Here is a 7,624-nt window from a genome sequence, read left to right as displayed (position 1 = left end):
AATGGAAAGAGAAGAAAGCAGCGCTGAGAGCCAGAAACGCCTTATCCTCTGGCGCAGGCTGTTTACCAGGCATCAAAAATAATTGGTGTTTCTTCACCACCAGCAACCCCCCCCACCCACCCGGCAATCTGTTTGGCTCCTTCTCCTGATCTGAGCCAATGCTTGCCCAGCAGGACGGGGAAGTGGGCCGAAAACGATCCTACTATTACATGCCCGTAATTGCAGACGTGGATGACACTGTTCCTTTCTTCTCTTGACAGCGCTTGGGACCATCCGGTTGGAATATTTATTTCCATCGCTGTTGTTTTACATCTCATTTTAGAGATTTCTTCTAACGTGGCTTTCAGGGAAAATATTTATATTGCGCCTGGAGTCTCTAAACTGTAATTTATTACTGCTTATAAATCATAATTAATGACTCTTCAGGAAGGCCATGTAAGGATAAAAGGGAGCAAAGAAGAATACCACAGCGGCGGCGGCATTATCACTGCCCGGATGCCAGGATCTCTGGCAAGAGCTGTGGTGTGTCTGGGCAAGGCATTTTGCCTGCTCCTGCCTGATCAATGTCACCAGGCTCAGCGCTTGGGTGGGCACTAGCTTACTACCCAGTGGAAGAAACACAGAAGACTGTTTTGCGGAGCCCAGGTGCCTCCCAGAGATCCTTCAAAGTGGCACAGGATGGAATATTGCAGGTGGGGTCAGGAGGATTAAGGAAATAATCCTGGGCGGAAAGGAGGAAGGCCTGAACAAAGAGAGATGAAATAGGAAGGGACAAACCTAGGCACTGCGTTTTCATTTCCCTCTCTTGGGGCTTGCCCAGGGTCTGCACAGCAAGCATTTTTCTTGCTACTGTTCAAGAAAAACCCATGTCTGTTTGTTTATTATGACACAGTAATTCACACAGTCCTCAGTGCACACCAGGTGGTGCTGAATATAAACTGACTGCGCTCTTCAATGGACCCCAGGGCAAATTGGAACTCAGCTTGAGCTTACATTTTTATTTGTCCCCCAATTTAAATTTTAATTCTCAGATCCAGCATGATGCTCCATCTGAACCTGACGTGCAAAGCACTGGAATTGGGTCCTTTAACATAATTTGAGTGACATGGGAGTAGGTAGTGGCCTCTTTTTTAAAAAAAGCAGTTTTAGGGGCGCCTGGGTGGCTCAGTTTGTTCAGCGAGTGCCTTCGGCTCAAGTTATGATCCTGGAGTTCCAGGATCGAGTCCCAGGATTGAGTCCCAGGATCGAGTCCCAGGATCGAGTCCCAGGATCTGGCTCCCTGCTCAGCGGGGAGTTTGCTTCTCCCTCTGACCCACCCCTGTCTCATGTGTGCATGTGCACTCTCTCTTTCTCTCTCTCATTCTCCCTCTCTCAAATAAATAAGATCTTTTAAAACAATTTTTAAAAATTAAAAAGCAGTTTTAAAAAATTGGTAGTGACTACACGACAGCCTGTGAATCCTTCCTTAAAAGGATTACAGCATGTGCCCTACAATAACTGTTAAATCAGTGAATGTTAATATCTTCTTAAACTCAACCTCTGCTCATCATTGACTCCAATCTTCTCCTTGTTATCTTCACATTAAAAAAAAAAAAAGAAAAGAAAAAACAACTTTCTCCACCAACAAAACCTTTAACCGTGGTCATAACAGAATGCGAACTGATGGCTATTCTTTTACCTCTGTTTCTTTATACTTTGTTTCATCTCTAACCCACTGGGTGTATTCGGCATGCATCGTTTGCCAGGCACTATTCTAGTCCCTGAGGGTGTTGCTGCAAACAAACCAAGATCCCCTGATTTCGAAGAACAGTCTGGCAGGGAAGAGGAGACCAACATAGAATGTGGTAAGTATTACAATAGAAGCAGTAGGGCACATGGCACCGCACCGTGTTGGTGAGCATGAAGATTAAAAGCAGACTGCACGGCTTTGCACCCCAGCTTTTGCCACTCATATAATCTTAGATGAGTTACTTAACCTTTCTGTGCCTCAAATTCTGCATCTGCAAAATAGAGGTGATCATAATAGCACCTACTCTGCAGGATTGTCATACGGATTGGATGAATGTGTGAAGTCTGGACATCAGAAAGGGTCAGGAGATGTGCCGTATCTGACAGCAAAGTCGAGCCGGGGAAGAGCCCGTGATAGAATGGGAAGACAGTGGTGGCTGGAAAGGATAACACCCAGGTTTCTGGCTGGGGGGATAAGGATGCCATTTGAGTCAAAGAAGGAAGGAAAGGTTTCAGGTATGGTGATGAATTGACTTTTAAATCTGCCAAGTTGAACCTTCTAAAGACCTTTAATTATTGCTTCTACGAACATTTATTCATTGCTAGGCACTACCTTAAGTGCTGTACCCGGATTATCTCATTTAATTCTCAAGACAATCCCATAAGGTAGAACCATCATTACTGTCGGGGGCACAGGTAAGCAACTTGTCCAACACCATGCAGCTTAGTTAGTGATAGAGCAAGGCTTTGAACTCAAGCAGTTTGACTCCAGAGCCTGTGCTCTCTTTCCTGATTTTCATGTAAGTAGAGATGCCCATAAAGAGTTGTGTATGTGGGTGTGGCATTTAGAAAGGAGTTCTGGGCTGGTGATTGGGATTTGGTAGTCATCAGTAAAACGTGCTAGCTGAAGTCATGGGAATAGCAGGGACAGCCCCAACAGAGTGTGTTGAGTGCTGGGAGAAGACAGCCAAATACAGAACCCCAAAGAACAACCCCGTTTTAATGACGGATAGAAGAGAAATCCACAAATGAGATTGAAGCGCTACAGCTGTAATAGTAGGCGGGAAAGCAAAGGAATAGGAAAATTTGGAGAAAAGAGAATGACACACAGGGTCAAAGGTGGCAGAAAGGGCAAGAAAGGACTGAAAAGTGTAGAATGGATTTAGCCACAAGGTGGTGGTGCTGGTGACCTTGGAGAAGGGAGTTGCAGTGAAGCGGTAGGGATGGTGTTAGAGATGGGGTTAGGAGTGAATAGGAGCTACCCGCTACATATTATATACTGTGTGGGAACCTGGCAATACAGGGATGACTAAGAAATGGCATATGACCGAAATGAACTTTCATTTTATTTATTTGTTTGTTAATTAATGTTTGTTTATCTATTCATTTGAGAGAGAGAGCACGAACGAGCACGAGAGAGAGAGAGAGAGAGAGAGAGGGAACGTGAGCAGTATTGGGAGAGGGGAGAGAGAGGGAGAAGCAGGCTTCCCACTGAGCAAGGAGCCGGATGCAGGACTCCATCCCAGGACCCAGAGATCATGACCTGAGCCAAAGGCAGACACTAAACCAACTGAGCTACCCAGGCACCCCAGGAACTTTCATTTTAAATTAAGGGGAAGACTCATATTTGCCATATTGTGTGACCAACCCCAAAACGTGCAAGTTTGTTTAAGGTAAAATCAGTTGCGTGTGGCCGGTGGACAGTGAGGGTCCAGGTTGGCTTCACAGAGCTGGTGATGCTTGAGCTGAGAAGGATGGCGGTGGTAGTTGCTGGAGTGAGGGAAGAGCATCCCATGCCTGGAGCGGCGGACCATAGTGTATGGTGGTAGGGAACTGGGGCTTAGAGGGTATGGGGGGACAGGTAGCAGGGGCAGTTAGGCAGGTCAGTGGGTATTTCTATATTAGCTCGCTAGAGCTGTCATCACGAAATACCACAGATTGGGTGGTTTAAACAACAGAAATTAATTTTCTTATAGTTCTGGAACTGAAAAGTCCAAGATGAAGGTGTCAGCAGGTTTGATTTCTCCTGAGGCCTGTCTCCTTGGCTGCAAAATGGCAATCTTCCCTCTGTGTCCTCTCATGGTCTTCCCTCTGTGTGTGTGCCTCCCTGGTGTCTCTGTGTGTCTAAACGTCCTTTTCTTATAAGGACACCAGTTATATCAGATTATCCACCCCTCCTCCTCCATCCCCCAACAGCCTCATTTCAACTTAATCACACACACACACACACACACACACACACACACACATATAATTTTTTTTTAAGTAGGCTCTATGCCCAGCTTAAGACTTGAGATCAAGATCTGAGCTGAGATCAAGAGTCAGATGCTTAACCAACTGAGCCACTCAGGTGATTAATCACCTCTTTAAAGGCCCCATCTCTACTTATAGTCACATTCTGAGATACTGGGGATTAGAATTTCAACATATGAATTTGAGGGGCGGAGGGGTCACAATTCAGTCCATTAATACTTTCCATTACTAACATGTATGGAATGGGGTCTGGAAACCACTGGCTGAAAAGATTAAGTCGCTTCCCTTCTCATCATTGGGACACAACCAATTCATATAATCTGTAGAAGTTAACGGTAAACTGGACATTGTGATGTTAATAAAGATACTTTTATTTCTGAGTCTCTGATGTCCAGCAGAGTCTGAAACAGATGAGAATGGTGCTCATTGAATTAATGTAGGAGAGATGAATGAATCCATTATCTGTACTTGTAATACACATGGAATTGTGTCTGCCCTTAGAGTCCAGGCAAAGGAGAGGTGTAGTATTTGACTTATTGAGGGTGTGACTGGATAAAATCCAAAGGCATTTAGCATTTTCATTTCATTTCAAGTTACTGTTCCTTTTTTTTTTTTTTGTCTTCTGTTGATCAGGAGCTCCCTGGGAAAAGGGTCTTATACAACTGTCTTAGCATTCTCAGCCACTAATCCAGTTCCTGGCACAGAGCACAGATCCTGGCATGGAGCACATATACCAGTAAAGTTTGTGGAATGAATGAGGGAATTGGATTTAAAAGTTTTAGTGAGTAGAAGCTGTAACTTTGCATTCAGGTTTTGTAACTCTTGGTGGTTCAAGATGTATAATTTTGTTCCCTTTTTGGTGGTAGTGGCACTGGGGAACCTTCAAAAAAATGTTTTATTGAGCAAAGAGTAGCCATCAGCTGAGAACTCTTTGATCTTACTGCTACATCTACAAACTGATGTGTCTTTTTTTCTTTCTTGTTCCAGTGGAGGAAGTTCCTTCCTTTTTAAAGATTTTATTTATTTGACAGAGAGAGAGAAGGAACACAAGCAGGGGGAGTGGGAGAGGGAGAAGCAGGTTTCCCACTGAATAGGGAGCCCGATGTGGGGCTCAATCCCACAACCCCGGGATCATGACCCAAGCCTAAGGCAGGCACTTAACCACTGAGCCACTCAGGCACTGTGAGAAAGGTCCTTCCTTGTAGCACAGGCCAACAGCTACAAATATGCCCTGAAGCCTATACGACCATTATCTTCTTCCTCTTCCTTTTTTTCTTTTTAAAAAATAATAAAGCTTGGGGTGCCCGGATGGCTCAGTCGGTTAAGTGTCTGCTTTCGGCTCAGCCATGATCTCGGGGTCCTGGGATCGAGCCCCAAGTCCGGCTTCCTGTGCCGCTGGGAGTCTGCTTCTCCTTCTCCCTCTGCCCCTCCCCCTGATCGCCTGCTCGGAGTCTCTCCCTCTCTCTCGAATAAATAAAATCTTAAGTAATAATAATAATAATAATAATAATAATAATAATAATAAAGCTTGACTACCCTATGTTCTCCTACGAATGGACCTTGAGAGCTTGTTTGGAGGTCCTAGCAGGGAGCACAGCTACTCGTATAACCTTGACCGAAGCAAGGTCCTCCTCTATCAGGGAAGTTCGTCCTTTTTGACCAAGGGCATAACTTGGGGTGGGTGGGTGGATGCATGTGGAGTGGTGAGGGTGAGGGGGGTAGGGGACGCTCCCCTAACCAGCCAGATAAGCTGAATCAACCCTGGCGATCAATGGGGTGACATCCTTCTTTTTTAAATTTGAAGATCTAATCAGCTTTATTAGATGATTCATGAATTGGGCAGCATCCCATCTAGCAGACAGAGGGGAGCTCTACTACCACCTTCTTAAGAATTTACAACTTTTGGGGCCCCTGGCTGGCTCAGTAGGAAAAGCATGCGATTCTTGATCTCAGGGCTGTGAGTCCAATTCCCATGCTGGGTGTAGAGATTACTTAAATAAAAATAAAACTTAAAAAAAAAAGAATTTACAACTTTTATCTTCCACCTCTTCCTCTGAGGTTAAACATATCCTTTTCCCATTTTATTTATTTTTATTTTTAAGATTTTATTTATTTGACAGAGATAGAGACAGCCAGCGAGAGAGGGAACACAAGCAGGGGGAGTGGGAGAGGAAGAAGCAGGTTCATAGCGGAGGAGCCTGATGTGGGGCTCGATCCCATAACGCCAGGATCACGCCCTGAGCCGAAGGCAGACGCCTAACTGCTGTGCCACCCAGGTGCCCCTCCTTTTCCCATTTAAAAAAAGCCTCCCTTGACCCATACCTCCTTTTCCCCCTTACCATTATAACAGCTTATGATTAAAGGCACTTAAAACGTGTTGGGTCTGTTCTACACTTCTTGCGTTGTATCAATCCGTTTAACCTTCACAATAACATTCTGTGTGTAGGGGACTGTGAAAAAAACAAAACTCAACTAGTAAATTTAGAGATCTAATTGGCTGTATGACAAGGATTCATGAATGGGGCAGCATCCCATCCAGCAAGTAGATAGGAGCTCTGAGGAGCTGTACAAAATGGAAGGATTTTATAGGTAAAAGCACCATGGGACAAGGACGGTAAAAGTGGGTTGTTACAGGCAAGGTTACCCTCCAGTAGGGGAAGACAGGGGCCTTATCATGCAAATGACCTCCCTAGAGCTGATCAGGAAATTCCAGATTTATTGGTTAAAATTCTACTCCTGGGAGAGGCTAAAACTGCAGTTAGGTTACATATTAAGTCTTAGTGGGGTTTATTTATCAGCAGGGACTCGAGTTTGGGGCCTGTTATTTCTTTTTAACAGGACCGTTATAATAAATTCCGTTTTTCGGATGGGGAAAAAAAAGGCACAAGGTGGCAGAGCCAGGATTACCAAACCAGGCTGATCTGGCTTTAGAGTCCATACCCTTAACTGCGATGGAGAACTTCACCACAATGCATATTGATAGATTTCATTTCATTTCTCTAGTGACTGTCTCCTCAAGGTCTGGGGGAGCAAAGACTTAGCTTCAAGGGCTTACCAGGCACAAGATAAATACTCAGTTGTTCAATAGATGAGTAATTTTTTAAAAAATTCGACTAATTCGAATAATTAAAAAAAAAAAATCTCTGCCTGACCTTGTAGAAACCGTGTTATCTCTCCCCACTTGATCTCCCACCCAGTGAATCAGGGGAATTGGAGTGGGAGGACCGCCTGGTTAGAAGAGGCAAGCACAAGTTGACTAGGAACAGGAGGTCGGAAGAATTGGGAGCGCAGACCAGCTTCCTCCACTGGAAGATGGTGCCGACTGCACCGCGTGGTGCGGAGGGTTCCACTACCCTCTTCTTCACTTCGGAGCGGAGTCCAAGCTTCAACACGGAGGCTCCCAGTGAAAGAGCCTGGGGAATACCGGCGCCTGGGGAGGCAGGCGTGCAGCGTTCGGAAACGCATGGCCCTCGGTTCCGCCAAGCGCGGAGTAGGGTGGTGCCATTCTGCAGGGACGGAATCCGAACCCGGCCTCGGCAAGCCCCTCCCGCCGGCCGGCGGAAGCGGGTCTGTCCTCACCTCCCAGATCCGGGCGTGTCCCCGCGGGCGCACGCGTGCGCAAGGCATGCTGGGAAGGCGCCCG

Source organism: Ailuropoda melanoleuca, chromosome 13, assembly GCF_002007445.2.
Source record: "Ailuropoda melanoleuca isolate Jingjing chromosome 13, ASM200744v2, whole genome shotgun sequence".
Taxonomy (NCBI): domain Eukaryota; kingdom Metazoa; phylum Chordata; class Mammalia; order Carnivora; family Ursidae; genus Ailuropoda; species Ailuropoda melanoleuca.
The sequence above is the reverse complement of the archived record's forward strand: the minus strand, read 5'-3'. Positions refer to the sequence as shown.